Genomic DNA, 27,962 nt, shown 5'->3' on the forward strand with positions numbered 1-27,962 from the left:
CGTAATGTTTCATTTGACACCCACTCCCAATAGGCCTTCTTGACTACTTGCTTGGGAGGCGGAGACTGGCTTTTCCAGGCATCGGCTAATCCAATGGACCCCACCATGTGTCTCAGGTTAGAAACCCAGGGTATCTTTTGACCTGCACCTATGCGCAGCAATTCGCTCAGGCCGGAAGCATAGTTGTGCAGTTCGGGGGTCCTTCTGAGACGTACCCAGAATAGGAGAGGGCGCAGCCTAGCTATATCTCTGATCGAATGTCTCCCGAAATCGTGGCGAAGGGGGACCAGAGGAGTAAATGGAGGGAGCGAGACCAGGTCCCTATAAAATTTGTTTTCTGATTTCACTAACTCCTCGATTTTCTCGAACCCCCACAGTTCCTCCCCGTACATGGAACAGGGCAGGGCTTTCCCCTCATATACCTTGATGGCAGCGGCAACAGGTCGGCTATAAGAGAGGCGCTGGCGCATTGCTATTGCCCCAGACACACGTTTATGATTTAATAATATTTTTGACAGATGGGAGTTCCATTTCATCGAGCTGTTGACCCGTACACCCAAATAGTCAAAAGCTTCCACTAGTTCTAAAGGGGAGTCATTCAGCTTGATGGTGTTTCTAAAGCACTTTGATGGCGCCAAAGCCATTAACTTGGTCTTAGATGTATTAATACATAAGCCTCTGGCCTTTCAGAATTGGCTGAACTGATCCAGCAATTTTTGTAGTCCCATCGGGCTTTTGGAGATCAGGAGGGTGTAGTCTGCGAAAAGCAGCGTGGGTGATTTTTCCCCTGCCACAGTTGGCGCATCAGCAGGGTCCTCCCTCAGGTACTCCACAACCCTGTTAACAAAAAGAGAGAACAGGGTTGGGGCCAGGACACACCCCTGACGTACCCCTCTCTCTACCACAACTCTCTCTGTCAAGTGGCCCTGTCAGCCCCACCTCACTCTGGCGTAGTTCTCCTCATGCAAACGCACGATCAGATCCAGGATCAGGGGGGGATGCCCAGCTCAGACAAGACCCACCAGAGCTCGGCACGAGGGACCAGGTCGAAGGCCGTTTTGAGATCGATAAACGCCAGGTAAAGGCTGCCTTTTTCGATCTTTACCGATTTCCAATATATCGTGAAAAATCTGAAGACCTGATCCATCGTGCCTACTCCCTGTCCGAATCCCGCCATAAAAATGGGACAAGATCTCATCTTTGTCTATCCATGACCTCAATCGCGTGAGAAGGACCCTACCAACCATTTTCTGCATTACATCGATTAAACTAATCGGCCTATTGTTGCCAGGGTCTTCCCTATCCCCCTTTTTGTAAATAGTTACCACCTCTGCACCCCTCCATGACTTTAGGACAGGGTGACCACCCACAATGCAATTCAGGACCCGAAGAACAAAACGAGACCAGAGCTCGCCATCGTGGCATAGTAGGTCGCCTGGTAGGCCATCTGGACCTGCCGCCTTGCCAGGCGCAATACTTGCAATGGCCAATTCGATCTCCTTGAGCTCAAAGGTAACCCTCTCTTCAGGGAGCCCAGCAGGGGTCATCCATCTCCCTTGCTCTGTTGTCAAGATCCCCTCCCTTCCGGAGTACAGGCCCTGAAAGTGCTCGAACCATTGGCTACCTGTAATATGGTTTGGGATTAGGGCCTCTCCATTTCTTGTGCTGACATTAATGAGCTCCCAAAATGGAGTGGAATCTTTCAACTGAGCGGCAGATTTAAGCTCCTGCCAATGCGCTTCTTCCCACTCCCGCTTGGCTTTATCTATAGTCCTGTAATAGGACTTTCTTGCCATGGATATTTTTAGCTGGTCCTTTGCTTGAAGAGCCAAAGTCAGCTCCTGTCTCTTTTCCCGACAGAGGGCAGTGTACCACAGGTTCGTTGGTTGGTTGCAAAGAGTGAGATTTGCCGTCCCCACTGTCCCTTGTACGAAAAAACTCCTCTATCATGTCGGTGGTTTCCTGATATATTTCACTGAATTTGGAGTCCTGCCTGGCCGGTGGAATGAGACTAGGTAGATTATCAAGATCTTGGATCTTCAGTTCCACTAGATCCTTGATACTTTCAAGGGCCTGGTCCTGTTTAGCGACCATGTGCCACTTTAACCGCCGATTGCAGTTAGAAGGTAAGACCTCCCTAGTAGACTGCAGTCTTATGATGCCCTTATCAATGAATGAGGTGTCTATGTCTCTTAAAATTTGCATGGACAGGGGATTGTGGTCACTATCTAAACTAGGGATGACCTCCATATCGATAAGGTCAGCCCAGAGAGACACGTCTAGCAAGATGTAATCAATGCGGGAGGGAGAACTGATCCTATTAAAGGTACATGACCCATGGGGATCCGAGCGGGTCCTGCCATTGGCTGCTCTCAAGTTATGTTCTAAGGCCAAGGCATTGATTTGTATGGCTCTTTGGGACCATTTCTTTATAGGGGGTAGGTTTAATGATTGTATAGCCCATTTGGAGTCCTCATCCCTGGTGCCCAGAATATCTTCATTGCTCAAGGGCTCGACGGTGCAGTTAAAATCACCTGCGACAATGATCCCTGCCTTTTTTGATATAGATGACAACTCCTGGTCTAGGGCCAATAGGGTCGATGTGCCTTCGGCGCCTGAGGACCCTCTAACATATATATTGAATATCTCCAGGTGGACAGGATCCTTCGCCCTTCCAATGGAGAGATGGAGGATATCGTGGGAGGGGGTGTGCAATTAAATATCGACCAGTTAAGCCCAATGTCGACCCATATCAAAAGCCCTCCCGAGGGCCGGCCCCTACCTGAACTAATGGCAGGGATATGGTATGTGGTGTACCCTGGCATATGCAGGGGAACTAGGCTCCACGTCTCTTGGAACAAGCAGATGTCATATTTATTGATAAGGGTGTTCCATTCAGGGAGGGCTATGTTCCTTTGGAGCCCGGCTATGTTCCAAGAGAGTAGCCTAATTACCTTTGTGGTGGCAATGCTATGAGCTCTCAGCCTCAGCTCTCCATGCCTGGGTGCATCAGGGGCGATGGTTGCCAGCTCCCTGGTTTCAATGCCTATTGCACCACCTTGCTCTGATACGAGCATGCTCACATCTTCTCCTCCCAGGGGGCAGCAGAGAGGGGCGGGAGGGCCATCTACTTGTTTCTCCCCCTCTAGTCAGTCAACAAGGGATAAACCTGAGTCAACCCCCTCCTGGACCATTGACCAAGATGGAAATCGGGGAATCTGGATGGATGAACTGTCGGGGGAGCATGTTCTAAACTCGAGGGCTTCAAGATTTTCTGCCATCGATGGATCGAAGAACTGGATCTCGATGCAGTCTGTATCCGAGTTCATCATTGAGATTCTCCTCACCTTGGCCATATCTTCCCTAATAATGGATCTCCACCCCCTTGTGTGCCTCAACCGGTGTATTGCCTTGTTGTGTACAGATTCGCTGCTCTCGTAACCTCCCACTGTGTTCAATCTAGGGACCTTGGTCATATATATGGTGGCCCTATTGTTGTGACGATAGGATGGGCCACCATGAGGATCAGGGACCGCAGGTAGCCCACTCGGGGCTCTGTTAGAGGGTACCAGGGGGAAGTTCCTAGCCAATGTTGGGGTCTGTTCCTGGGGTCGCCTTGGGTGTGCCCTGGGCCTTACGGAGTCGGAATATAGTTTGCCAGAAGGATTTATAGGCGTTTATTGCTCCAGGGCCCCGTGAGGAGTGGTTTAGTGTGGGAGAGGGGTTAGGGAAAGTGCCCCTAGGTGGACAGGGGCTGGTATTTTTAGCTGTGCTGCTTGTCCGCCTGGGGAGAGCTGTATTTATTGTCCCTCGCTGGAGGGATTCGATGTTGGTAGGGGGAGTAGCGGTCCCTTTTTTCAGTAGGCCCTCCACCTTAATACCCAGGGATTCTACTAACTTTTTCAACTCAGTAATTCTTGCCAGTAAAGCAGGCATGGAGAACCTGCACGAATTACAGCTAGCCTGAGTCTCCGCTAGATTATTGTTAATCACAACGGGGTACCCTGGTGCTGATGTGGCAGCCTCATCAAGTCCCACATCCAGAGGTAGAAACCAATTTGAACACGGTACCATGGGTAGCAAAGCAAATTCCCCTTCCGACCCACCTGAGGATTCCTCGACTATAGTCACATCAGTGACAGGGGATGACTCGGGGCCTTCTAACGTCGTGATACTGCTAGGCTTGTCCAAAGTCAGTTCACGCTTGTGGTTTTTCCGTTTGGCAAACATAGAGGGGATGGATTTCCCTTGAGCCAGTTGGGGGGTTTCAGCGGCTTCCCACTGGAGACCGTTGACCGCTGTGTGGTTATCATTGCTCAAGGCTGCTTCGCAGTCATCAACTAATTCCTCGATTCTTGTAAGCACTCAGTTCATTGCTGAGTGTGATACTTTTTTGGCTTTCTTTCACTTCTTAGTAGCCAGAAGCCCCCCACCTTCCAAGGATTTCCTTTTCCCCATTGTACAGAAAAGATGGAGCAGCACGAACGCAATATGGTGATTGAGATGGAGACATAACAGATAACTCCCACTGCAAGTAGAAAGAAAGCAGGCACACCGCTCAGTTGCGGAGGTTGGACTATTGCGCTGCCCCTCAGCCAGTGAACATATGAAAACAGTACCTTGAGAGTTCGCAGGCGAGATGTAGAGGGGGTGGCCCAGCCCGGGCTTGGCCCGGCGCATGCCCGCGCGCGTCCCGCGGGGCCGGCAGTAGTTGTTGCTTAAATCACCCCCGTTGTCAAGGGGTAGGGGCCGCTGTGCTCCTGTGCTCCCGCGGCTCTGGGTCCTGCTGCCGCTGCATCTCCCGCGGAGCGGGAGGTGCGAGGTAGATTTTCAAACCCCCGATTTTCAAACCTCCGGTGTCAAGGGGGAGGGGCCGCTGTGCTCCTGTGCTCCCGCGCCTCTGGGTCCTGCTGCCGCTGCGTCTCCCGCGGAGCTGGAGGCGCGAGGTAGATTTTCAAGCCCCCGGTGTCAAGGGGGAGGGGCCGCTGTGCTCCTGTGCTCCCACGGCTCTGGGTCCTGCTGCCGCTGCGTCTCCCGACCAAGTCCAGATTGGCCCTCATTGGGGCTCTTCATTCAGCTACAGCTTGGTTCTAGTGGCACAGTGAGCAAGGGACATAATGGTATTGAATGCGCAGGAATATCAAGCATTCATAAAGTTACATAATAAACATATGTAATGTATGTTTTCCAGAGGAAGCCATTATAAATAACACTGGTTTCTAAGTCTGGTTATTCACTACTGTGACTATCACAAATGGCGGTACACAACCATTCTGGGTCAATATGGACATAAGGGTAGCAAAAGAACGGGGGAAGCGGTCCTTCACCACTAAATGCCATCTTCCTTGTCCTCCACGGGGGTCTGCAAACCTGGTCTGACAGTGAAATGCACATGGGTGGCATTGGAGGGTGCCAAGATGCCAGGTTTTTTTTTATTGGGGAAATTTGCAGGTAAGAAAATGCACAATTGTGGTGTGCCAGATTGGCACGACTCAAGGTAGCTAATTCATGTATGGGTGGAAAGGTAAGGGTAGGGTATTGCAGAGGGTCTAATTCTGAAGGTAAAGGGCTTGAATTACCACAACATCAGGATATATATGTATATGGTTTCTGGATTTTGGGCTGAGGCGTTGGGGACCCAAGGCCGCCACGAACACTTTGATTACGGGACTCACTCTGCTGTCAGAAAGCCCACTCCTCCCTCTACAAGGCGCTTGTAGAGCGCTTAATCAAGCACAACTTGGCCCGTAATTGACATATACCAGAGAGGTACAAGCTGGGAATTAAAGTCATTACCATCAGAATACAGCTCTTGATAATAACGAGCTGAGCCAGCTATACTCCCGCCAATGGGAGTGCTGTGGAACATTTAAAGGAGGGAGCGAGTGAAACCCAGTGCAACAGGCATCTGAAGAAGGCACACGCTGAAATGCATTATGCCCTGAAAATGGTCGCCGTGATACTCCCCGCTGTGTCCTCTGTGTTATTTACGGACATTCCTATAAGGATGAAAACCTTGCAAGTATGCGAGTGTAGAATGGATTATGATGCTTCAATTTATGCAATCACATGAATGCCGTATTCAGCTCACCACTTGGGTAATATGTGTAATAAGATATGAAGGATTGGGGACTTAATGATTTATTTATTCTTTTGTCTCTTATAAATTGTTTTAGGCTTAACAATTTAAATGTGCAAAATTTACAAATAATCCCCACACAGTTAGCGTAAACTAAACGCGAAAGAGAGTATTTTGTTTATGTTCATTTTTGTATGTCAAAATCACATGTTTATTTAAACCAATACCAAATCACAACATTAGACGCGTGACCAAGGGAAGGCTTTCCCGAAACGCGTCGAGTTGTTACTCTGTTGCTGTTGGAAATCGCCGAATAAATCACTTTGATGCAAGTTGTGTTCGTGCTTTCATACTTGCCTTGAAATTCAAGGTAATCGTGGTGTGAATTGAGTTGATAAGAGGACTCGCCATCCAGCACGAACCGCTGTCGCCCAGTGGAGGGGTCATGGCGCCGTTCGGCGTTTGCTGAACTCTTGGATTTATATATATATATATATATATATATATATATATATCGTGAACAAGGTGTGCTGCAACACCGAAACGCGTTGATCCAGAAATGTGGTCAACACCCTAATTTAACAAATATGTTAATTTAATAAACACCTCTTCAAAGAAATCGCCCTGGAGTGCGGCCCGTTTTTTCCTCATGTGGGGAAGAGTGAGTGGATATATATATATATATATATATATATATATATATATATATATATATATATGAAAAGAAATCCTGACCGCTATCAACGTGGACACAGCAGGAGCAGACCACTTCTCCAATAAAGGTGCTTCAGAAAGGAATTTCAATAAATCGCCATCACACCGTTAGTCGGGTTGCAGTGAAGGTTTATTTGCAGCATTGACAGAGCAAGTGCTCTCCATGATGCGTTTCGCTCCGCAGGCGGAGCTTGATCACATGACGCGTCAGGAGTAGGTGTTACGTTTAAAGTGATTAAAAGCCCTAACAGCCTTAAAAAACGGATGAAAGGCAAATGTGAATATGAAGGCACAGTAGCTAACAAAAATGACATTGACAGGTTATTCAATTCATATGCCTAGTATAATTATCGCAGTAATTTGAGCATAGTGCTCATATTTAAATCTAATTAAAAGGAACAAAGATGAATTCAAATAAGGTGGGCATGAGTAACAAAACAAAAATGCATATACATTATTATAGCAAAAGCAACACTATGCAACAATTGAGTTGAGAATAAAGTGCAAGTGCAAACATTTCATTCTCGACCTGTTTACATGGAGCTATACAGATAAAATATCTCATGACTTAAGCTCTATGCTGAGGTAAAGTGCAGATGTAAAGTGCATGTAGACTAGAGGCATAAAGTGCGTTTGGAATTACAATCTAAAATAAAGTAAAATGCCTAAGTATTCATTATACCCAACTTTTCAAAAGTTCCTGATTTTGCAATGAAGTGATAATCACAGTCTGCTCCTGGCCTAATGTAACAAAGTGCTAGTGCCTAAAAAGTGAAAATGACTCTCTTAAAGTAAGAGAGCAATGAAGGCCGCTGCGCCCCCTGAAAAGCAACCAATTGGTTCGATACATCATATATAAATTGATCTCAATACTCAAGAAAAAGTTAGTTCATACCTATTTACAACAACCATTTAACAGAATAGAAGTCTTTAGCACAAACCTAAATTAAAATGAATGCAGTTTACACAGTAATGTCTTATTTACAAAAAGTTGTACAATTCATCAATAACATTTAATCCGTTAGGGGCCCGTGAATCTAACAGTAAAATGAAATATGTCTCTTTTTGCCTAAGAAGTTTTTCACGATTACCTCCCCGTCCGGGGTTTGGGACCGAGCCTAACAGTGTATATTGTAAATCTGCAAGTTTATTATCATGGATGGCTTTAAAGTGGCGAGCCACTGGATAATTGCTATCCAAATTGACTATGGCTCGCACATGTTGCAGAATACGTTGGTTTGCTGGCAACTTAGTGCTGCCAATATATGACAGATTACAAGTGCAGGTTAGTTTATATATGACAAAATCACTGCAACAAGTTAGGTGTTCATTAATTGCAATGAGTTTGTCACTAAATGCCGCTTTGTAATGTGTTCCGTTTTTAGCAAAGGAGCAAGCACGGCACGAAGTGCACTTGTAGAAACCTGTTTTGGCCAACCAGTTGGGTTTAGGAGTTAACTCAGGCTGAGACTTATCTAGTGCATCCTTCATTGAAGGAGCCCTCCTGAAGGTGATAGCAGGTAATTGTGGCAGAATAGGGCCTAAGATGACATCGGTTAAGACAATAGGCCATTCAGAGTTAATGATCCGTCTAATCTTACGTTCTTGTGTGCAGTAGTTAGTAATAAGATTTACAGAACAGGTAGAATTAGATTCGGATGCGGTTATACTGCTGGGAGTCAAAAGTTTATCTCTCGAGCGTAATAACGCTTTCGAGAGCGCATCTTTTAAAAGTTTTATTTTATATCCCTGCTTCAAAAACCTCTGCACTGATTCTGCTAAGCACTGGTTGGAGGTATCATTGTCACTGCAAATTCTCCTAATGTGAATGAATTCGCCATAGGTAATACTGTTAATGGTGTGGGACGGATGGGCACTACGAGCGTGGAGAATTGAATTTCCCTCCGTTGATTTTCTATGTAGCTTAGTGTGTAGGTCGCCCTGTTCAATGTAAATTTGTACATCTACAAACTCAGCCGAGTTTGAAGTGATCATGGCTGTGAATTTTAGGTTATGAGTGTTGATGTTAATATCATTAACGAACAACTGGGCTTGATCCTGCGAGCCTTTCCAGATGACGAATATGTCATCTATAAAGCGCCAGTAATGGGCTAGATGTGGAAGCCACTGGCGATGTGTTTTATGTAGCACGTGCTCCTCCCACCAGCCAACATGTAAACATGAGTAGCTGGGGGAGAAGCACGAGCCCATAGCCTATCCTCTTTCTTGATGGTAAATGTCCTTTTCAAACTGGAAATGATTATTGGTAAGACAGATTTTTATCATGTCCAGTAGCATGACATTGTGTTCTCGCAGGACTGCATCTCGTGTGTCCAAATAATATTTAGTAGCCTCTAAACCATAAGAGTGAGGAATACTAGTGTACAAAGATTCAATGTCCATCACCAGAAAACAGAAATCAGAGCACCAATTAACGTTTTTGATTTTAACTAAAAAGTCTGTGGTATCCTTTAAATAAGAAGGGAGTGAAGTCATGTGAGGTTGGAGGAAAAAATCAACATATTTCGATAAGTTTTCATTCATGCTACCTCGTGCAGAAATTATAGGGCGACCAGGGACAGGGGAGGTGAGTTTGTGAATTTTGGGAAGAAGATAAAACACCGGGGTGATTGGAAACGGAACATTTAGAAATTTAACCTCATCTTTTGTGAGGAGTCCCTGTCTTTGCCAATGAAGAATGCTTTTGCGTGTAGATTCATTAGTTTTCAAGATGGCGAACTTAGTGGTTCTAGTGTAACACATGGGATCCCCCAAATGTCTTGCGGCTTCTTGTAAATAGTCAGTATTAGCCCACAACACAGTATTTCCACCCTTGTCAGCGTTCTTAACAATCACAGATGGATCATCTTGTATTTTCGTTATTAGTGTCAAGTACTGTTTGTTATTGTACTCTTGTTGTTTTTTACTTCCCAAAATATTTCTGTTTAAATTCTTAAATTCAGTGACTACTCTGTCACTGAAAACATCCAGTGCGTCCTTGGGCATCTGAGGTAAAAAAGTTGATTTGCCACGAAAAGGGCTAGATGCCGGTTTATTGACTGTGATAACTTGGCTCACCGTTGGTGTTTCTTGTGAGCTGTCCTCGTGTGCTAATGAAAGAAGCGTTTGTAGGCCTCCAAGATTTTTTACTTGTAATGAAGTATTTCCAAGGCTTCCTTCAGGGTTTGCATTGGCTGTGTTTACCTGCATGGGATGAAGTTGAAAATATTTCATGAGTTTGATTTTTCTGATGAATTTAAACACATCAATGCGTGCCTGAGTATAGCAAAAGTACCTCCGGTCCTCGCTCACAAAATTTAGTTAATCCACAACAGAGAAGTTAGTGAACTCGATAGGGTCTGCATGTGTTAATGATCGACTATCATCTGATCCACTGTAAGAAGCCAAAGATAAATTGTCCGAATCTGTAGCATCAGTGTTGATGTTTGTAGATGGCCCAGCTTTTGGCCCAGTTTTTTGTTGTTGATTGGACATGGCTTTGCGTTTGTAAGAATCGTACTTTCTTCCGAAAGTGAAGATGCGACCTGTAGCATAGTCGCGTTCGTCACGCGCAAATTTTTGTATTTTGCGTTCTTTGATGGACTCTTCATGTTTTATCAAACGAGCATCTATTTCTTTCCTAGTTTTATTGATTAGCTCAGTTTCGCCAGTGGCTTCTAACAGTCCATTCACCCGATCTATTTCAATTAACAAAGCGTCTCTATCAGATTGGGCATATTTTATTAAGATGTGTAACATATTTTTGGAGGCTTGTAAATTGTTATCAGCCCACTCCTGTAACATCTTAGGGTCCGGGTCCTCATATGTGGGAACAATTAGGACTCGCAGACCTCTTGGAACACGGTTGGCATCACGGTACTTTTCTAGTGACTTTTTCTCCCACCACTTAGATAACTCATTTCGGAGGAGTTTCTCCAATTTTTTTAGTAAGTCTCTAGCATTGTTGCTGGTCGTTGTTGTATGCATAGTGGAAGGCGGTGCATCGTTAACCGCCGGTAGCTTTTCATAAAGGGCATCAGCCGTCGTCTCTCTACTCGCTGGAAATCATTTTGAGAATGATATTTAAATTACACGGCTTTCTCAGAAAATGCCATTACACTGCTTGATGGCAAAAGAATGTCAATGTATAGAATACGAAGGAAAATGTCCCGAAACCCGCTACAGATATCAACAGTTCACAGTACGAAGGGTTTGCACCGGGTGCCTTACCGGTCGTGGAGTTTAGGGCTCTCGTAGGTCAGCCGACCTCGCGGACTCCACAAACACCTCGCCATGTAAAGAGACCGATGCACTCGTTGCTGAATAAAGTTCAAATGTGCGGGGGGCACAGCAAACACAGACTCTTCCGAGTTGAAGTCAGAAATGCGTCGGAACGCAGCTGGCTGAAGAAAACGCTGTGCCTCTTGGATTCGGGAGGGTCCGCCAAACCGGAAACAGCCAAAATCCGGCAGAAAATATGAAAAGAAATCCTGACCGCTATCAACGCGGACACAGCAGGAGCAGACCACTTCTCCAATTAAGGTGCTTCAGAAAGGAATTTCAATAAATCTCCATCACACCGTTAGTCGTGTTGCAGTGAAGGTTTATTTGCAGCATTGACAGATCAAGTGACAGAGCAAGTGCTCTCCATGATGCATTTCGCTCTGCTATAGATTACAAATACAATAAATCTGGCTTTAATATGCCAGAGCAGTCACAAACAAATGCTGATTGCATGCTTGGGCATATTCAAGCCAGGCCCATTGACTTTGCCAATGCTTATTTTATCTCATGCTGTCCAGTTTTCACCCTCTGTTGTTACTCATGAAAGATGACTTAATTTCCAACTTAAATCTCCAGTACCTGGTATTTTATTTTTTATTGGCTTGAAGCTCACAATCGATCCCATCATAATAATGGGGACGAATTCTGGGCGAAGTGTTTTAACCAAATCTAACGGGATATATGACGGTACCACGCGTACTTTTACAACGCGTACCGTTACAACGCTACTTTTACCACGCAAGTCGTTACAACGACTTGCGTGGAGGGGCCCTGGATAGTAAATTTTTTAATTTACTATTCCAACTCCAGTCCCCGTGGACTCTAGGGAAAGGAGTTGGATAGTAAATTAATATATTTACTATCCTGGAGCGCCCCCCAGCGCAAGTCGTTGTATCGACTTGCGTGGTAAAAGTAGCGTGGTAACGGTACCGCGTTGTAAAAAATGCGTGGTTACCGTTGTATACCAATCTAACGAGCTTAGCAAAGGCCTATAATAAACACTACACTTGCTTGTCATCGTGCACTTGAGAGGGAGATCCAAAACAAGGAATAAGCTAGTAATCTTTCTCTAATGGGCAAGTAAATTCCTCTTGAAATTCGTAGGGAGGACTTCATTTCTCAGTAATGTAATTTATTGTAATGGTGGATAGATTTCTAGAGCGCTGCTTGTCTTCCATTGTCTTTAGTTGAACATAATGTATTTGAATACTTGTTTAATTAATTGGTTTTGTTCTGTTTACATTTATTGCTGTAGTTGATAGTAATAGACACAGCAAACACCATGGACAGATTATCTGAGAGTTATGGTCACAGCAACTTGGGAAGAGAGAAATACAGGAACAACATATATGAATGTTACATCTTCTTTGTAGGGCTTTATGAGCTGGCACTCCAATACATGCGCTTGAAGACTACCCAGAGGCCTTCACTACAGATGTTGTAGTAGCATCAAAAAACGCATTCGTTTGCTCCCACATAAAGCATGAACAAATATTCATTTAGATATAGCATTGTTCTGATAGGACTCTCAAAGGTTTGCACATAAGCCATGTTAATCCAGGTTGTGCACTATCTAAAAGACAAAGGACACACAATAATACCACAAGTCAAAATCATCCCCCAACTGCTATTAAATGTTCATCAAATCAGCCCGAATTTACATCTGCATCCATATATGGGACCTGCAGTTATCAGAGAACTGAAACACTGCGTTGTAAGGTAGTCTGAAAATGGCCTGATACAGGTCATAAAACTGCATGGATTTCGCATCGCTGATGCTTATCAACATCCAGCTGCTACCCAGACAGAGCTGTGAGTTTGTCCTGCTAAGGATTGAAAAAGGGGAAGATGTCTGCTTTTGAGTTTTTTCTCTTTCTCATGCCAGCGCTACACACAGTAGGGAGCTGTACCTTTACAAATCTCCTTCTCCCAAGAATCTCGAATGTGATATGTCCATCAACGTTTATGGGTCTGCTATAAATCCGGTCAACAGGAGGTGACTTTGGTGGCTGAGGATGAATTGGAGCTTTATGGTGGTTTGTTTGTTGTACTGTGCTGGATGATGTGCATATAGACTGAAGAGGCTGGGATTCAAGTAAGACCCTGGAAAATCCTGGCATTCATTTTTTGTCACATGCCGCACCTGGTTTATATTAACAGATATCCAACAGATATCACAGAACACGTCTTCCAACGTGTCGGTTGATGAGCACTTCTTTGAACTGATTAATGAGGGAAGTGATGAGGGATTCAATATTAGCAGAATGATTCTAGCTTGATGTCAGTGCAGCATCAGCATATGGCTCCCTTTGGGGTTGAAAATGTTCAATATTGCATCCAAGAATACGTGTTTGTACAGATATTTCTTTATCCTATTAAAGGACTATTTTGCTCACAGCATTTCGAAAGAGAGCTGTATTCGGACCCTCTTACCTAAATCGTATAAACTTTTAAGCTTCATATATTGTGGGACACCCTATTAGATGCCTTGCCAATGCAAAAACTGGTCTTATTGTTCCGATTTGTACCATGAATAGTGACATTTCTTATTCCTAGTTTATCTGCTGCTGGACATGAATTCCGAGCTGAGCTCTATTTGTTAGAGATCAAAAAAGGTTATGTTAGATTGATCTGCATCTTTTGTCAGTGGGAAATGCAAAAAGAACAATTGATGGACAGAATGCAGAACAATGTCATATATTCACCCCAGTACAGAGATCTGGGCCTAAATCCATCGTTTATTTGCCATTTCACTTTGAACTTAGCTTTTGTCAGTGTGGACATTAGTGATGAGATAATAGATTTTACAGTTTTTATGAACGACATAATTCATCAAAACTTTATATTCTGTTTCAATTCAATAATCGTTATTTGATCTCAGCATTAGATCATAACAGATATAGATTGCATAAAAAAATAGGAAACGATAAAAGAACCAAATGTTCAAAAAAGTAGCAAGCTTAGACGGGAGCAGATTATTGTATTTTCGAGCCTTATATAAATGGATTCCCGCTTCAGAAATACATGTGAAAGAGGGCTCCTAATCATAAAAGGAACCTCTCTCCATCGAAAATGTACTATTGTAAACCAGTAAAATGGAGAAATAAAAAATGAACATTTCCCTTAAAAGGCAAAAAAGTTATAAAAGATTGTACATAAAACCTATTCAGCAATAAAAGGGAAAACTTTCATGCAGAAATCCATAAACGTGTGCTAGGTCTTTGATTGGTAGCGTCCCTGAAACAGCATACACGTTTATAAAGCAAATAGGTAAAAGAGCATTTTCCTTAGTTAGCAAAGCAGCAATAAAACATTATGCATAAAACATGTTAAAATAATAAGATGTGAGACTGTCCCGCAGAAGTCCATATACATGTGCTGTATTAGTGGAGGTTTTGCATGATCACCCTCACGTTTTGGAATGTTGCTGCTGGTTTCTCTGCTCTGAAGGTGCAATTAGACCTGTTTAATAGACCCCAGTGCCAGTGCTCTCACTCATAAAAGGTATATGTCTGATTGGTTGAACCACAATTAGCATAATTTAACTTACTTATATGTCCCTAGTATATGGTTCTAGGGGCATACAGGGGATGTAGTTAAAGTGTCTCTCATATACTGCAGGACTCATTATGCCACCACGAGTGTGAAAAAACAAAGCTTGACTCCTAGCACAGTATTACTGGCTGGCAGAGCACTTTCGACCTTGACCCTGTCCTCAGGTAGGTCACCCCCCCAGACGCCAAACGGTCCTCCCGTGACGCTGACCCCGCTGTTGCCTGCCCCGCCGATCCCCGGTGCCACGTGAGCCCCCTCAGGTGATCGCTGCATTACTGGTGCATTGTTGGTTTTGCTCCTTTATTTTTGTGCCCCTTGTTGTGCCGTGCGCCCCTTTGCCTTCTGTGACCCCTCGTTTTCCCCCACTTGGTCCCCCGCTCTTCCCCCGATCCCCTCTGTGCCTTCTCCCCACCGCTGCGTCCCTGCGGCCCGCCCCCCTGCCGTCCCCATTCGCTGCCCCACTCCTGCCTCCCAGCTGCTCCTCCCTCCCTCAACCCCTCATATGGAGACCTCACAGCGGCCACGCAGCAGATGCGCGCAGTGGGCACACCAAAGGCAAGCCCGTCTGCGCCCGTCCACGCCTGGACCACGCCCAGCGCCAGATGCCCTGACCCCCATCGGAGCCAGGGTACCCGACTGAAATACGACTCCGCCGCCCTCAGCGCACTCAACACCGGACGACCGCCCGCCTGCTACTGAGCCACCCCGAAACGCACCCACGGACCCTTCACCTGTCAAGCTTGCAAATTCACCTGCCTCCGATCCTGCCCCCCGCCAGCCACGCCAAGCAACAACGACAACCACCTCAAGTGCATCCTCCTCAACACCTGCTCCGTCCACAAGCACGCCGTCGAACTCTGGGACCTCCTCGATTCAACAACACCAGACGTCGCCTTCCTCACGGAAATGTGGATGAACACGTCCTCGGCCCCAGACATCGCCATAGCCATCCCGGATGGCAACAAGATCACCCGGAAGGACCATACCAACCAAACCGGAAGAGGAATCGCCATCATCTACAAGAACACCATCAACATCACGACCAACGCCAAAGACACACTCTCCACCGCGGAACACCTACACTTCCAAATACACACCGACCCCAAGACCACCCTGAGAGGAACGCTCATCTACAGACCCCCGGGCCCACGCACACAATTCAGCGAAACCATCGCCGATCTCATCAGCCCGCACGCCCTAGCCTCACCAGAATACATCCTCCTAGGGGGACCTGAACTGCCACCTAGAGAAAAACAACGACAACAACACCACCACCCTGCTCGACAACCTGGCCAACCTCGGACTCAAGCAACTGGTGGACACACCCACCCACCGAGCCAGCCACACGCTGGACCCCTGTCACGCCTGCCAGCTCGCCGGCCAGTGGGCGCATTCCAGCAAAGATGGCTGCCCTGAGAAGCGCATGTGCAAGGGGGTCAGGCTAGAGTCAAAAGCCTGACTTCCCCCCTAGAACAGTGCTTCGCGCTCTAGTGTTTCGGACCTCTTGCGTCGCGTCACTTCTGCCGAGCCGTTTGCCGGTACACTGTTTCCTGATTGATACGTCCAGTCGCTCTTGGCTGGAGCGATTTCTTCAAGTTGCGGGACCACAAATTCGGTATTTGTAACCCTCCTGTGATCATGTTACTTTAGGGGTTTTGTTGCTCGTTGCTGAGAGCATTTAAACCTCCCATCTCCGTACTTGGTTTTTAGGCGGACTTGAGGTTCCCCTTTTATTCTCTGGTGCCGGCTATCCTCTCCACATCTCCCTGGGGCACCAGCCTGCTCCTTCCGGTTCCGCCCGCCGACCGGACTTTAGGTTCCGTTGGCCGGCCGGACTTGGGTTGGGCTTGTGTATGGTTGCTCCCAGGGCATTGTGGTAGTTGTGGTTCACCTAGAGGCCCCCTTCTCCTTATCATTCCTCCTCCCTGGTTCTTTTGGACTCCCACTGGTATTCGGAAGCTGGCATTCGTCACAGTCTTGAAGAAAGAAGACATGGTAAAAGAGCTTTGCGCCCTTTCCCTATAACTTCTAAAGTGAGCTATATATGTTACTTATGCTGTTATATTGCAGAAATTGCAGACCTGAGAACCGTTAATAGGACAGGTTTACCTCCTCTATTTCACCTATTTCACGATAGGGTAAGAAACAACACCTAGGCATAAGAATATTATAACAGGGAGTAGGCACATCCTGGCGATATCTCTACCTTGCATTCAAACAGGCTTATGACAGTCATTGCTGTGGTGATTCGGTCCTATGATACTCCTGGGAGCAATTTGGTCATTGGCATTGCTTGACACTTCAAGACACCAATTAGGTAAACACATATAGATATACAAGATATTGTTAGATGTTTTCTTTTGCTGTATGTTGACCTTAATTCTTTCTTATAGCACCTGTTTCCGACCAGTTGGAAGTCCTGTCCGTGGAGTCTTTTTTCCCTTCCTTTCCTTGTTTTGTTCCCTCCTTTCCTTCCATATCACCATTGTGCTCTAGTTTTTGATAGACACAAGAGGTGTAGGGGGGAACAGGTTGGGTTGTCTGCGGTTCCTGGCACTCCTGCGGAAATAACACTTGGATCCTTACAACCCCATCTTCTCCGCCAGCAGCCACGTCTCTTTCAGCCACTCCACAGAACTACACTGGACCGACCACAGATGCATCCACTTCACCTTCAAAAAGATGCTGGAGCAAAATCACCACAGACCAGCTCATCTCATCACTAAGCCAGAACCCGCCAGCCGACACCGCTGACACCAACAACGCAGCCCACAACCTTGCATAATGGATCACCAACTGCGCCGACGACCTCGCTCCACTGAAGAACCCCCCAGGCAAGACCGGCAACAGGAAAACATCATGGTTCACAGACGCCCTCAAAGAATCAAAGAAATCCTGCTGGACCCTCGAAAAAACCTGGCGCCATGTTCGGACTCCAGAAAACATGACAGCCCTCAAAAACGCCACCCGCGAACACCACCAGCTAATCCGCACCACCAAAAGGACATCGTTCAAAGAGCGACTAGACAAGAACACCCACAACAGCAAGGAAGTCTTCAGCATCGTCAAAGAGCTCTCCAACACCAACGCCAGCAACAACAACATCACACCGTTACAAGACCTCTGCAACTCCCTCACCACGTTCTTCCACCATAAGATCGCAGATATACACAACAAAGTTCAAAGTTCAAAAAGTACTTTATTCGGTTAAAAGACAATAACCATAAAAGCAACAACATGAAATTTCGGTTTACACAGGGATAGTTAAAAGAAAACAATTATAATTCATCAAGACCAATTGTTTTCCGCAGTTCAAAAACATGTTTAAAAAAGCCTAAAACTACTGCAACAGTTAAAACAGTGTCCATTCTCTGAAATTCTAAAAATGCTGGGCGACATCTATTTAAATTCATTTCTTTGAGGATTGGGATAATAAATTTCCTACGTGGTAAAATATAAAATTTACAAAAGAATAAAACATGGATGTCAGATTGGGACAAAGATTCATCACATGGGCACATATGCAAATCACGCAACCATGAATTCATTTCTGGGAAGGACAAAAGTCTAAAAACAATATTTAATCTAAAACGGGTCAAGAGAAATCGATCATAATTGGACATCGGCAGGGTTAAATACAGCTGTAATTTATCACCAGTTAATAACAAAAGATGCGAGGTAACTGTCTTTTTCTTCGCTTCCTCTCGCCTTCTTTTCTCTTCGAGGTATTCCATACACAATTTTTTCAACAATTTTCTGGATATGTTAACCATTGTGAGTGGATCATCATAGTAATGTTGGCAATTGATTATTATAAGAAAAACATTTAACATAGTCTAGCCATTTAAATCCACTCACATTTTCCAATTTTAAGACATCCTGCAACATAGCCCAGTTCACGGCACACTCGTTTGTTGTCCATAGCCTATGCCACACGAGGATGGGTTGTGTTCTGATTGTATCTGATAGATGGGGTTGTCCAAGTTCAGTGTGACAGATATAAGTCGCAACACTTTGTGGTACTGTCAGAATATCCCTCATGAACTTATTTTCGGCTATTTGAATTGAATTTATGTTGGAATACCCCCAAAGGCCTGAGCCATACAAAGCTACTGATGTACATGTGGCATTATATATAGTTAGGATTTCTCTTATTGGTTTCTTCCCCAACTTTTTTATAAAATTCTTTAAGGCCATTATTGTTTTTGAGAACAAAAAAGTTCTGGCCTTTACAGCACTTGTCCAAGACCCAGATTCATGGAACAAAATACCAAGGTAGGGGAAAGTGAAGGTGTTTTCCAAGGGAACTTCATTTATGAACATTCTTCTCATTTGCTTACCAATTCTTGTACCACAGTTCATGGAGAAGGTTTTACTACAGTTAATTTTTAAATCTAAACTCAACATGAACTTATCAAAAGATGTTATCAGATTCTGTAGGGCCAAGGGAGTCCGGGCCATTAGGACTGCATCATCATCGTACAAGAGTGCAGGGATAGGTCTTTTGCCAACCCTGGGCATATCCCTGCACTCCTGCAACAGATGAAGCTCAAGTCCATTTATATAGACCAGAAATAAAAATGGAGCCAGGACGCACCCCTGGCGTACTCCACGTCCAACACCAAATTTTCTGGTACATTCGCCTCCCTTTCCATAACGAACCGATGCTGTGGCCCCTGAATATAATTCTCTTAAAAAGCAAATGAGAGAATCTTCCACACCCAACCCTTTAAAGATTGCCCACAATTTAACAAGTGACACACAATCGAATGCCGATGTGAGGTCGACAAACGTGAGGTACAGGCGTTCACCCTTTACCCTGGTATATTTTTGATGAACAATCAATAAATTTAAACCTTGTTCGATTGTTCCTATGCCCTTCTGAAATCCAAACTGCAGGTCACTTATTATCCCATTGTCCTCTGCCCAGGATGACTCTGCCAAGGATTTTTATAGATGAGTCTAGAAGGGAGATTGGTCTATAGCATGCACAATTTTGTCTGTCTCCCTTCTTATATATTGGTACAATAACCGAGGTAAACCAAGACGGATTTAATCCCCTTGCTAGCGCTGCATTAAAAAGCTGTACCAGCATGGGGCCCCAGATCTCGCTATTTGCTTTTTACAAATCTGCTCGGATCCCATCAGGACCTGCAGCCTTGCCACCCTTTGTTGCTTTCAAACCCATCATAACTTCCTCCAAAGTTACCACAAGCTTCTGGGCCCCTACCCCTATATCACCCAATGTACTAGAACCTATAATGGATCTTTCGATATACACAACAGCTTCGGACCCCAGACTCCGCCTCCAGTCACAGAACCAACGACCCCTACCACCACCCTCTGCACATGGACACCCATCAGTACTGAAGACACCACCCACGTCATGAACACAATCCACTCCGGCTCCCCCTCTGACTCTTGCCCCCATCACATCTTCAACAAAGCCGACAGCATCCTCGCACCCCACCTCCACAACGTCATAAACAGCTCCTTCACATCAGCCACCTTCCCGGAGAGCTGGAAGCACGCAGAGATCAACGCCCTACTAAAGAAACCCACGGCGGACCCCAAAGACCTCAAGAACTTCCGCCCCATCTCTCTTCTTCCCTTCCTGGCCAAAGTCATCGAGAAGACCGTCAATAAACAGCTGACCGCGTTCCTTGCGACAAACAACTCGCTCGACCCATCCCAGTCTGGATTTCGAGCAAACCACAGCACCGAAACCGCTCTCATCGCAGCCACCGATGACATCAGGACCATGATGGACAACGGAGAAACAACCGCCCTCATTCCTAGACCTCTCGGCAGCGTTTGACACCGTTTGCCATCGTACCCTAATAACCCACCTCTTCCACACTGGGGTCCAAGGAAAGGCCCTGGGATGGATCACCTTCTTTCTCTCCGACAGAACCCAGAGAGTCCGCCTCCCTCCCTTCCGCTCAACGGCCACCGAGATCATCTGTGGCGTACCCCAGGGCTCCTCGCTCAGCCCAACGCTCTTCAATATCTACATAAGCCGCCTCGCCGCCATCGCACGCAAACACAACATCAACATCATCTCCTACGCCGACGACACCCAACTGATACTCTCCCTCACCAAGGACCCAGCCACCGCCAAAACCAACCTCCAGGAAGGAGTGAAAGACATCGCAGAATGGATGAAGCTCAATCGCCTGAAGCTGAACTCGGACAAGACAGAGGTCCTCATCCTCAGACAATCCCCCTCCGCCTGGGACGACTCCTGGTGGCCCACAACGCTGGACTCCGCGCCTACTCCCACGGACCACACACGTAACCTGGGATTCATCCTGGACTCCTCCCTCTCGATGACCAGGCAAGTCAACGCCATCTCTTCATCCTGTTTCAATACCCTGCGCATGCTCCCAAAGATCTTCAGGTGGATCCCCACCAAAACCAGAAGGACCGTCACCCAGGCGCTCTTCACCAGCCGACTGGACTACGGAAACGCCCTTTACGCAGGAACCACAGCCAAACTCCAGAAACGACTTCAGCACAAAACGCCCACGCCCGACTCATCCTCGACATCCCCTGCCACAGCCACATATCCACCCACCTAAGAAACCTGCACTGGCTCCCCGTCAACAAGAGGATCACGTTCAGGCTCCTCACCCACGCACACAAAGCGAACCACGACAAAGGACCTGAATACCTCAACAACCGCCTCTCGTTCTACACCCCCACCCGCCAGCTCCGCTCAGCCAGCCTCGCCCTCGCCACCGTGCCGCGGACCCACAGAACCACCGCCGGAGGAAGGGCGTTCTCCTACCTAGCCGCAAAGACATGGAACTCACTCCCCCCGCACCTTCGACTTACCCAGGACCAACTCACCTTCAGGAAGCACCTCAAGACCTGGCTATTCGAGCAATGACAGCACCCCTCCCTCCCTTTAGCACCTTGAGACCCTCAAGGGTGAGTAGCGCGCTCTACAAATGTATTGATTGATTGATTGATTGATTTCAACTGCTAACTCAACTTTGCCTTTTAAAGTAATAGCAGTGCCCAAATCTTACTTTTTAATATTTATAAGTAACCTCTAATGAAGGCCTACTGAGCCTTAAATGCAGGACGTAATGTGTATTAAAAAGTTGGACATGTAGTTCTTAACTTAAATGTCCTGAAAGTAAAAACTCCTACCTTTTAATTTTTACTTTAGGAAGGCTAGTAGCCCCATTGGCGAGTGCAGGGTTATACTCTGAACACATAGCAGTGCTAACGTCTGAATTAGACTACTAAATATGATACTTCAAGATGTGAAAAGAATTGATACATTATACGTGACTTGATGCACAAGTCGAATTTCATGTAACTTTTGCACAAGTAGCAACTTTAGTAAAAACGATTTCTTGCCCACAGTTTTCCAGTGACCCTTTCCGGCTGCTGGACGTGATTCAGCCCTCTGGCCTTCTGAGGGGAGGTGTGAATGGCTCTCAGCAAGGAACACAACTGGCCTGCTTTTGGAAGAGGTGAGACTTGTACCCTGGCAGGAAGGAATAGTGAGCTTCAAAGGAGAAGTCACCTTTGAAGGGCAAATTGTGGCACACACAGAAGAGGGTACTCTTTTGTTCTTACAGACAAATTGGCATCAAGGACAGAAAGGGAGACGCCTTTGTCAAATCATTTTTTACCTGGGTGTGTAGCCTCCAGGTAGTCATATCTCTGGGTAGCGCTAGGGAGCTCCACACACTAACAGAAGGGTTCTGCAATGTTGAGAGTTGGTAGAATAGTGCATTCTGGGATAACTGGATACCAAACTTCACCAGAAGTCATCAATTGGAGGGAGGAGGCTGGTTACCTATTGGCTAGTAGTCACCACATCCCATGGGCACTGACTGGACATAAAAGTGGCACAGCTGGCACTTAGATCTCAAAACACATTTGTACTGAAGACAGACTGCCCTGCTGTTTCTTGGACCCAGCAAAGAGCGGCTGCACCAAGACTGTACTGCACCTGCTGCTCCTTGGGCTAGCAAAGAGAAGACTGTACATGTGGTGTCCTGCTAAAGGATGAGGCATCTCTGAGCCTCTGATGGAATAAGTGGCATCAAGCGTTAGTTGGCTGACTTCCTGTTACAGCTAAAGGGCCACAAAAGCTGAAGAAGCCTGCCTTGATGAGCTGGCATTCAAGTACGTCTGACCACCAGTTTGCAGCCTTGGAAACTAAGACCCAGCCTTAGAAAGCTACACCCAAGTCTGCTGGACATGGGAGAGTCATCAGAGTACAGGTTGGTTGCCCAAGAGGAAAGTTACCACCAGTTAAAGGAAACCTCTGGTTTTGCTGTAATCAGTGACCAGTAGATCAGTGGCAACTGGTTTTCTTCCTGACTTCAACAGGACTTCGAAGGACTTTGAACTCTATGGCCAAATCTGCCCCACCATGTTTGTGGACTGAGGAGAAGGACCCATAACCCCTTGTCAATAGATCTGCACCCTCAGCATTCATCAGCATCTTCAGCATCCTGTATCCTTTGAATCAAGACCACTCCATTATAGTCTATGGGTGTTAACCCATAGAGCCTGGACCTGGACTGGAGACTGCTTTGACTATGAGGTAACTGACCAACCAAGCCTCTTTGGCATTGTGACTTGCTCCCTGCCAGAGTTGCTCACCCACAGCGGGTGGGAGTAGAGGTTTACAACTACATAAAAGTTTTCGAAAGTTTGCAAATTTTTACCACAAGTGTGGCCCAGTATAATGATTTATTGCACTGAGTGAAAAAGCAGTGATTTATTGTTTCTTTAAAAATTCATATCGCTTGATTCCTTTGGTGAATTTTGTCCTTGAGGTGTAATTTTGATTATAAAAATACAACCTATGAATTGGTATTGGCTTTTTATTGAGTCTTGTTTCTTTCTCATGTTACTATTTTGGTATGCCGTAATGCTTTACAGTTGTTCCTTTGATAAAGCCTGAATGCTCAGTGCCACGGCGACCCAGGGTTGATCTAAGGTTTTTACAATTAATCTGACTGGACCCAGTACAAGTAGTTAGTTTATTACACTGTAAGGTCGTGTAACAACACCATATAATAAACCACTTCACTCACAATTACTTTGTTTTTCTCCTCTGTGGATTAGTTATTGACTCCTTAGATAGAACTACTCAGTGACGGATTGGACAACAAAGTATGCCAAAGATAGTAGTGGAATTGTGGATGGTGATGTGGGTAGGATGCAGTGAAGTTGAGTGTGTTGTTATAAACAGGTCACAGTTTAGGTGCTTTTGAGTTCATCACGAGCACAAATGGCACAATTGGCTTCGGAAGAGAGTGTCAAATGCATTTGTAAAACATAGACTAACAACATTACTTTGAAAATGTTTACAAACAATGAGGGCATCTCCGTTTTTATCACTCTTTACTCATTGACTTGTTGCAGCTTTCAAATCTTTAATAAATACTAGCAGCCCGCCCCGGCGTTGCCCGGGGGAGAAGGGGGCTTGGGGCAGCATTTTAAGGCTCTGTGCACGCCTGCACCGACATTGCCCAGACCGCATCCCTCCCGCCTCCCGCCTCGCCGCCGCCGCCCGCCCGGACATAGCCCAGCCCGCCTCCCGCCTCCAGCCCTGACATTGCACAGCCCGCCTCCCGCCTCGATCCTCCCACCTCCCGCCGCCTGCCTCCAGCCTGCCTTTGCCTTACAGAGCTGCCCGCAACGGACTTCACCGCCACTCCTCGCTGCCGCGTACCTAGGCCGCCGCCCACTCCGGACTCTACCGCCACTCCTTGCCGCACGTCACCGCTCCTCCCCGCATCTCGTCATTACGTCTAGGTCGCAGTCAGCGCTACGTCGCGGCCGGCGCTTGTTTTTAGCGGACTACTTTGTTTTCAAAATTTAATTTTTTGATTTAGGTTTTTTTACATTTAATGTTGCCTATGTCCATCTACACACCCTGAGGATTCCAACAATGTATTGGGTGTGTGGATTGGCGCTGTGGTTCCCGAGTTTACCTGGCCAAAAGGTGCAAGTTCTCTCTTTATAATAGTAGTATAGATATAGATTTCACTGAGATGTCACTATGATCAATGACCATGTGGCATGTGATGTCCCTTCCTATGTTGTCACTGTGGGACCAAAAGGTTATTTGGTGTCACTTCCGCTTACCCAATCTATTTGGATGACATTGAAGCATCTGAGAGGAAGTTATGCTAGATTTGGACGGTGGGTCAAGGCAAACGCCAATTCAGGTGTTTTACAACCTACACCCACATTTGGATTTTAATCCTCTCTGGCCCAGAGAGCTGTTTGCGTTGGCATGAGCTGTTTCTATGTAAACAACGCTCCAGCCATTGTCCCAGTCTACAGCCGAGCAGCCTAATATTGCATCACTGTGTACAATGCTCATGTAGATTATGTTTTTATTAGAGCTGAATTACAAGTAAACACAATGTGCTTGGCTATAAAGTTTCACCTGGTTGAGGTTACAGTTAGTTCAGAACATCATACCAGGCGAAGATGAAATATAGAGGGACGTTGATTGACCTGACAAAGGCGGTTTCGTTGGCTCAGTAAGATAGCATTTGAGTTCTCAAGGCCGACGCTTTCTTTGTTGACATACAGCTTGTGGCTAAAGAGGGAAGGCAGACTGTCAGCGCCATTGTGCAATATCTAAAGAGTTATGATGGTTACATTAGCCCCTGACACTGCACAAAAAACAGTCTGACATAATTACCTTGTATTGATGCCCCACTAATTGCTTTGACGCTTTCTTAGTGGCCTGCCAGATGCCATAAACGGAGCATGATTTTAATTGATTGGCAGTGTTATAAACATTCTGACTTAGTTCTTCTTATAATGTGCCCCTCACGGTTATTTCGATCCTACTAAAAGCCTTTATGGCTGCGTCTGAGAGCTTCAGCAGTGTTGCATAGAAAGAAGGGGGCGATATCTCAGTGGGTCAGTGTGCAGGCTGCCAAAAAATATTTTAATATTCGAATTCTGCGACTTCTGACTGAGCCTTTCACCATCCCCGCGGAGAATTTTAATGCATGCAATTGTTTGGCTTCAAAAAGTTTAGTTTTTATTTGCTGAAATTTATCAGAAGATTTTTTTGCCGCTAGGCTGTCAAATATTCAAAACACTGCTTGTGGCATTATATTGCCTTACACAGGGGGAGACTGTGGAATTAGTATAGCAGGAGCTCTGACCCCAAACTAGGCCAGCTGTCACACAAATTGCTGTTTAGCGTCAGTAGAGTGAGCAATTCCCCAGTCTCACTTTATGAGTTATGGGAATTTTCAGAACTTCTCGAGATACACATTCACAAACAGAGGTTTGCCAGGGATCGAGTGCATAACTTTAAAACAACTAGTGGTGCAGCAAGAGATGTATGTACACTACTGCAAGGAAGGATAATGGCCCAATCGCCTGGTTAGGTACTACAGACCAAGTATATTGGGGTGCAGTGAACCCCCCAGATCGTTGTTCACCAGTGCCATGCAAATGCTAGAATAGTGAAAGCTGTGCACCTGCTCTAGACAAACAGGCTTAGCCAATGCAATGTGCACCAGGTGAATGAGGGATGGTATGATAGGATTGACCAAACTGTTCTCTGGGGCAAGGGTGTGTGTGTGTGTGTGTGTGTGTGTGTGCGTGTGTGTGTGTGTGTGTGTGTGTGTGTGTGTGTGTGTGTGTGTGAGTGTGTGGGTGTGTGCGTGTGTGTGTGTGTGTGTGTGTGTGCATGTGTGTGCGTGTGTGTGTGTGTGTGTATGTGGCAGGTGTTATCATTATATGCTCAGGAACTAAACTGAAATGTAAAGTTCGCAAGGCCGTTTTCAAGTGACGTTTTGAAATTGGCATATGAAGGTGGAAACATGAGTGGCAGGGGCTTACGAAGGGGCCTGCAGCTTTCCCTTCAAAGGTACACAGACCTTTAAAGGTCGACCCCATTCTGCCCAAGGTCAATGAATGTTTGTGAGATATGAAAGACTATAGGTCCCCTGATCATGTTCGTAAGGGGTAGGGGCATCATTTTCCGTCACGCCTCTGATTCCTGGAATTTATCTGAATGTAATTTAGAAAGTGAGACCAACACGCCACTGTGTGCTTATATGGACATACTGAATCTGTCTGACAAATTGGAGAATGACACAATAGTGTGGAAACAGCAATAGTGACTGAAATTAATGTTAAAATGATGAATATATGTGAAAACATAAATAGCAATTATATAGGAATCATTTATAAATATATAAATGTCAATATGTGCTTAAATTTAGACCGATGTGTAACTGTCATAGTGAAGAGGAAACTGTCTAGGCATGTTTGTCTGACAAATGTGAACACTGGCATGGCAGTAGGTAAATTGGCATTGTATTTCTCTGAGGGCAATGTGAAGATTGTACAATAAAATGTAAACTGCCATGTACATTTTTGGAAAGTAAGATAGAAATAGATATTTGAGAAACTGACCTAATGAAAAGAGGCATGAGTACAAGAAAATTGGCATTACAGTTTGAGAATTAGTACCGTGGTATGCAAACTGTAATGTCATTATTTTTGGGGGCAGAAACCGGAATAGTAAATTTTAATGTGGATTTAGGGATTTGACAGGACCTTTACTTAAACATCTGCGCAAACTTAGGAGGGCTTGGAAGGAAATCCAATGAAATAAATATCTAAATGTCAGACAGACACAAGCATGATTTACCTCTTGGCTCCATTAAAGACGTGCAAGTACAATAACAACCTGCACAGTCAAGTCTCAGAGACATCACAAAATAGTAAGGTGATTCAATATGAAGGGCCCCATTAGTGTTCTATGCAAACAGTGCTATTCTTCTGTTTAGGATCTGCATGCCATTGGAGGTACAAATCACTTCTGTGGTAGAGCACACTTGGCAAATGGGTGGACAATCAACAAAAGAAAATACAAAAACATGACTTCTGGATGTTTCCCCGGTAAAAAAAAGCTAAAATATTTTTTCTTGGGTGGAATTTAAACAAAAGTGATAAAGATCACTCTAGTTTAGAGTAAGAATGTTGGGTAGCTACTTTGAAAAAATCATGATAGTTCCATACTAAATCAACAGTTGTTGCTGAAGATGACATGCAAGGTTTGTTTGCTATCGCTGTAGTCACAACTCACCATCATTAAAATCTTTTGCAGGGCTATTTTATAGCTTCCTGGCATACACATCTATAGTACTTTCTAGCCACATTTAATAACTAGGAATTTTTAATGCAAGTTTTTTTTAATAAACTGAAATGTTTTCCTTTTAAGTAAATATTTGCATATAGCTACACTGAAGAAGAGGTTACATCATTTCCACTGAAATGCATCAAACAAATGAAAAGGGGGGGCCCTCGG

Source organism: Lissotriton helveticus, chromosome 5_1 (assembly GCF_964261635.1).
Source record: "Lissotriton helveticus chromosome 5_1, aLisHel1.1, whole genome shotgun sequence".
NCBI lineage: Eukaryota > Metazoa > Chordata > Amphibia > Caudata > Salamandridae > Lissotriton > Lissotriton helveticus.